This window comes from Teleopsis dalmanni, chromosome X (genome assembly GCF_002237135.1).
Source record: "Teleopsis dalmanni isolate 2A chromosome X, ASM223713v2, whole genome shotgun sequence".
NCBI classification, from domain to species: domain Eukaryota; kingdom Metazoa; phylum Arthropoda; class Insecta; order Diptera; family Diopsidae; genus Teleopsis; species Teleopsis dalmanni.
The window spans coordinates 43,089,282-43,096,258 of record NC_051848.1 but is presented as its reverse complement, the minus strand read 5'-3'; positions in this window follow the sequence as shown (position 1 = coordinate 43,096,258).

Genomic DNA, 6,977 nt, shown 5'->3' with positions numbered 1-6,977 from the left:
GTACATCTGGACTCTGACTTTTCGACTCTGTGATGAGTTTTAAATTTTCCTGACGCTGTACATCTGGACTCTGACTTTTCGACTCTGTGATGAGTTTTGAACTTCGCTGACGCGGTGGTACTAAGCACCTACAAGGTGTCTGCTCTTGTGGATTTTCTTGCTGGGCTTTTAAATAATCTCGAGGTTGTACGCGTCGTGTCGTTATGCTTGACTTTGGTAGTGATGCTGAAGTCACATTTCCAGTTATAAATGCTGTTGCTTGCTTAGCGGTTGATTGGTTCTGAGGCTGATTACTTCGTTTCTGATCAGGAATGGACGACTCGAAGCTTAGACTATGGATAATTTTATCCCGTGCTGGCATATTGGGTATGCTTCTCATTGTATTTTGTACCACCATCGCTTGAGGGGACTCGACTATCATGCGCCCTACGTTCACTTCACGGACACAATTACGGCTCACTTTATCCTGTTCTGTACTTAGTTCTTCGAAGTCATCGGCAAGTGTTGTTAATTCATTTAGGCTTGTAAACTCTGAACGTTTAATGTACATCCGGTAGTCTGCCTTCATGTTTCGATACACCCGCTCCAATTGCGAACCTGGATCCATGCCAGTGTGTCGCATTAGATTTATAATGTCAAGTGAGTAATCCTTGAAACTTTCTTTTGTCTTTTGTAGTCGTGTTCGTACCTCATTTTCTAAGTTTTCGAAATATCTACATGATATGAAGAATTTGAAGAAATCTTCCTTGAAGCTTGACCAGAGGGGCCAAGGTTTCTGGTTGTTGCGGTACCATCTTAATGCTTTATCTTCAAAGAGTATTGGCATCATCTTGGGAATTAGATTAACATCGATACTGTACATAGCCGCCAGTTCCTCTATGTGATCGATGAAACCTAGTGGATCCTTACCACCGTCATATTTACAGGACCACTTCTGTACCTCTTCAACCACCTGAAGGTAGGAGCGCACTGGAGGATTTATTGAACTTCCACATGTTCCTGGTATTCCTCTTGATCCCACCGACATTGTTCCTTGTTGCGATATTCGTTAATATTTTATTCTCTGGATCGTAATTTTTTTATTCAAGCCTTGACCACTGTGATTTGACCAATCAGGTCCCTGGTAAATCTTTTTCTTTCCACTTGGAATACTATCGAACACTAGTCCCTGCTCGGGCGCCAATTGTAACGACACGGATTCGTCGTTTTAATTCTGCTGAGGTATTACTCAGTCGCGGTCCGGGTCGTTGCAATAAATTTGTTTATTGACTAGTTCGAAGCTGGTAAACCAATGAGTGGAAAGTAAAAGACCGTTTGTTTTTATTATTTTAAAATGTTATTTATTAAAAAAAAGATTATTTTAAATAACTTATTCTAGTCTTGATTCTACTCAGTAAGTTTTATCCAAAGACGTCAGAACATCAAAGGGTTTTTTCCAAATCTACGTAATTAGTTTCTAGCCAAAGACGTCAAAACATCAAAGGCGTTTATAAAGTCTATTCAATAATTTTTACCCAAAGACGTCAGAACATCAAAGGGTTTTTTTTCCAAATCTACGTAATTAGTTTCTAGCCAAAGACGTCAAAACATCAAAGGCGTTATACAATCTACTCACAAGTTTCTACGAATTTATTTAGCCTTAGCGTCGAAACACTATAGGCTTCTAAAAGTGGACTTAGCGCTGGAGTAGTGATCTACTCACTTCGGTGTGCCGGTGCTAAGTGATCTTTCATATAAAATCTCCGCTATTTATATACGACACTTTGCTTTGCTTAATTGCACGCACAACCGCACAAGTATAATTCGCTGTCAGCTTTGTTATGCTTGTCGTGTGTGCGTATGTTCGCGGTTGGCTTTGTTTTGCTTGTCGTGTGTGCGTGTGTTCGCGGTTGGCTTTGTTTTGCTTGTCGTGTGTGCGTGTGTTCGCGGTTGGCTTTGTTTTGCGTGTCGTTTGTGCGTATGTTCGCGGTTGGCTTTGTTTATTTGTTTCAAATATATAAATCGAGTTTTATCCAGATGATTTTTAGTAAAAAATAATAAGTTTTATGTAGGGCGGAATTTGTACAAAATTCCGTCCTTACAACATAAATCTTTTAATGAATTGAAATACATTGCTGGAAATCCCGATATGTGGAAACCTTATGTAAATAGACTAAGTTCTTAATTAACAATTTTTTTTTTGAAAATATCAATAATAATAATATTAAAGTCTTGAGCTAATCATTTAATATTTTATATACGAATATTATATTATACTCATATATATTATAGATTTCATTATTTTGACATTTATTTCGAAATATAGAATTAATTAAGAAAACATCAAATAAAGGATTTTTAATAAAAAATAAATAAAAACTAATTATTTAAAAAATAGAGGAATTATGTGCACCTATAGACATAAATATTTTTAAAAATTTGAGGATATTATTATGTTCCAAAAATATAATATTATAGTATAATATAGTAAATATACGTATGGGAATACATATACTATATCATCATTTAAATATTATATGATTCTCATGAACTGATATAAGGATTCTATTGTATTGTCTTTTCATGCAATTTAAAAATATATGAAACTGCCGTTATATATGCACTTTTCCAAAATTTTCTGTATCCAATACCAACAAAAAGACAGCTCTATTCTATGGACTTTGAACTATGAAAGAGTACCACTGCGATAAAAGTCAAAATTTAGTTCCTTTTTAGTCTGTGATGTTCTTTATTTAAAGCTTCTTACAAACTAGTTGAACTTTCAGAATATATAGATATAATAGTTAAGTATGATGAGTTAATGGTTATCAATAGGATGATTAGACCACTAAATTAATGTCTAAGAAGAATATTGTTGTTGAATATTTGATGGCATCAGAGAAGAAATCAAAAGAAAATCAAGAAGCAACATTGCTCAATAGAGACACCCCGTCTATTTCTAAGGTTATAGACGAGGAAGTTTTAAAGAAATTTTTCATAACAAAACGCTCTGTTGCCAACGAAGAATCGATTGACAATAAATTTTAAAAACTAATTTAGTAGAAATACACCGATGACTCCAAAACAGTGAAAAGCGAATTAAAGGATGCAAATTATTCATAGAATAGGGATATGGATAGATGATGCCATAAAGTTCGATTTTATTTCAGACGGGGGTTTCGACCTTAAACTTGAAGTAAAGAATTACATACATATGTATGTACTAGGTTAGGTTACTGGAGCCGTCCGAAGACCCACTTAGACCAAGAGGTCCATTGTGATACCCTAAAGAATTTGACACCTGTCCCTATAACCACCTGGTATTGGCTACAAAGCCATTGACACGAGCTATGGAAATAGAATCTAGCTCTCTTAGTGAATAGAAAAAGTGCGACCCTAAGTAGGATAGTCTATGTCTTGCGAACACAAGACACTGTAGCAGATGTATGTACTATGTATATGTATTGTTTGTATCTCTTGTTATTGTACAAATAGTGATATATGTTGTTTTGTTAATAACAAAGTGCTATAAAGCGTCTTTTTTTGTAGTATTAAGAGTATAAATTTATATTGCAAATCTCAAAAAAAAAAAAAAAAAAAAAAAGAAAAGAAACAACATGGATTATCTGCGTTCGAATTAAATGCTGTTTTATTACTGCTAAAGTGAGGCAGTTGTGGAGCTGCCAAATTTTGACTTCCTCTTTGTTGTAAAGAATTCAGCTGCATCAGATAATGTTAATTCTAAATTGAGTATATTTTATCAAATACCCTTTAGCTAAGTACAAATTTCAATATTAAAATTGGGCGTCACTTAAAAAATATGTTTGCAGCACAACGTTAAAGCAGCTGAAGCTGAAGCACAATTACTGCAACTCTGAAATATGGCAGCATATGTCGAAATGGATGCAGGCATAAACTTCCAAATGAAGTAAATAAAATAAAATGAAAATTCAATAAAATAAAATAAAACAAAATATAATAAAATAAAACAAAATCGAAAAGTACTCTAAGAAACAAGTTTCGAAACGTGCTTCAAGATAACTTAAAAGTAAAGTAAGAAATTTGCAACTGCAGAAGCCGCTTCAGACCCAGTTACCCCACCTTCTAAATCTCAGAGCAGACAAGACTGTGGCATAGAATCATTACTTGAGTTACTGCCGTAAACTTTTTGTGCTGTTTTCATAGTCCGAGTAAGGAAAATTTGCCTATGAATGCAATTGAATTCGGACGAATACTTCCTTAGGTTGACTGTTTGTTGTACGTATATGCGTCTATGTTTTCGGGGAGTTGCGCATATGATTACATATACTTATATACTGAAATGCATATGATTATTTATATATTTTATCAGCGATCAGCAAACGAATTTGTTGATCATTTCACTCAAGCCTGTTCTGCAGACTCGTACGTGCGGTGAAGCCTTTCGGTAATCACAAATTTAGGTTTACAGTAGTGAAAAAATGGTAGCAGGCCAATTTCAGGAAAACGCAGTGGCTATGTAAACTAAATACAGTATTTTGGTCCGCTTGATATTAAATACAACATTTGCCAGAATTTTCCAATAAAACTGATGTATGAGGAAAGTGTGAGCTGAACTCAATAACATATTTCACATTACACACGCCTGCTTCGCACAAAGATGCAAATCTGAACAGTTGCTTTCCAATTATAGTCAAATTTTGTTTTAGTTTAGTTTAAGGATATTTCCAAGAATAAAATAATTTCCTTTTTTTTTTTTGTGAATATTATTAGTAATTTTTTTTTTAACGAATAAGTGTACTCTAAGTGCTCTACATCGCAGAAGAAGTTTAAATTATTCAAATTATTATCAAATAAATATTAATGATTAAGGCTGTACTTACAAAAAACTTTCAAAAAATACAAAGGAAAGTTCAAATATTGAACTTCTTCTGTATTACTTTCTGATAGATATGACCTCCACACAATAAACTTAATGGAGTTTCACAAAAAAGTTCTATAGTGTGAACTCACCTTTCATATTTGCTCTCAGAGCACTTAAAATCGAAAATTTGAGTGTATAGTGGAAATAAATAAAGCCAACTAAAGTCATTTCTGCGATATTCTGAAAATTGCTTAATTAATTCGTCTATAACATCTCTGAAAAATGTTTAAGTAAAAAACGTAACAGCTCTTTTATTAAGTAAGTTTTCTATAACATCCTTTTATAGCGAAAGAGGATTGTTACAGTCAGAGAGTACAATGAGAAAGAGTACGATAGAGAGATGTGAAGAGCGTAAAAAAGACAAAGAGAAAGATGAATAGAAAGAGATATCGAGGTAGAGGATGCAAGAGACAGAGAGAGAAAGGACGGGAAAGAGGGAAAGAAGGGAGAAGGAGAGGGAAAGAAAATGAGGGAGAGAGAGGAAGAGGGAAAGAGATGAAAGGAAATAAAAATACAGATAGATAAAGACGAAGAGAGATAGAGAAACAGATAGAGAGAGATAGAAAGGCAGAGAGATAAAGGTGAGAGGAGATAGAGAGAGATAGATATATATAGAGAAATAGAAAAACAGAGTGATAGAGAGGGTGAGTCTAATACAAAAAGCGATGGAAATCAAATGAAATGCTTTACTTTTGCATAAGTATTTCTCGTCAGGGTTTGAATCGAATGAAAGTCGCCCCGTTACAGAAGACTGAAGTGCTGAGTTGTTCAATACATCAGCTGAATATATCAAATAAAATTATGTAAAGAATATTTAAAACTGTGTTGAAAGTCAAGCGTTATAAGTTCTCAATAGGACAAGATTTCACCGATGTTAATAAATTAATTGGGTTCTACATAGCGGGACGAAGCTACCGCGTTTTCACATTCGTCGACAATAGCCAAATATAACATCTGATAAGATAAGTTTCCAAATCCAGGAGATCTGGAGAGATCATATCAAAGTAGTCTTTACAAATATTGTAATAGGTAGGTTACCGGTTATGACGCTCAGTGATCGATATTCGCTATCAATGATGACATTGTATCAAAATCTTACCCGATGGAAGCATATTTGGAAGTTGTGTTAATTTCATTTGATAATGAAGTTTACTTAAAACTCCATTATTTCACATTTGCGGTTGAAAATATAATTAAATTTTTAACTTAGTTTAATATTTCAATCTTGTTGTTAGATATGTTATGATAATGTGAACTAAATAAGCTCACATGATGTATATTGTGTGAAGAAACTGCACACAAATTTTTAAAAAAAAGTGATTAAAAAAACGATCCATAACTCCATTTTCTTCACAATAGCTATTAAAATAGATATGGTCTATAAATAAAGGATGTGCGCTAATTGTGGAATACAATAGGTTCAACACTGTTAAAAGTATCCACTGAACAAACTATATACCTTGCTAAAGTGATGCAAGCTGCGTTGTTAGTACCGCTGTTGTTGCATTTGATATCCTTGTTGCATGCGTTAGATTGCAAGTAAAATGCATTTGCATTAATCGCGCAGACAACGTAGGGAAACATATCAGCACGAATATGTACACTGAACTTAGACCAACGTAATGTCTTACTTAATAAAAAAATAAAGCCAATTGGATGCAAACAGGACATGTGCATGCATAATATTTATTTTGTTGCAACATGACAGGAGCAGCGTAATGTCAACATGAGCTACATAGAGTCATAAGTTGAATAATGAAAATATTTTAGGACGCAACAATATTTATGGTATGTACTCACACTGAAGAAGTAATAACACTAAAACAAAGTAGCACTGCAAAAATTATGCAATTTGCATATATGAAGTGCACAACAAGAATAGAATGCGTTTCCACTGCACCAAATAAATTTAGGTGAAAATTTGAAGTAAATTAAATGGTTAATTTTCATTAATTAAGTAACGGTTATAAAGAAATTTAGAGTTAGGAGAGGTTGATGTTGCGGCCTTGTGCCCACAGCCCACTTCAGCTCAAATAATGGCCCGTTGTTGTGCCACGGATTAGCGTTTGGTCATACGCAGACCAGAAGTCAGCGT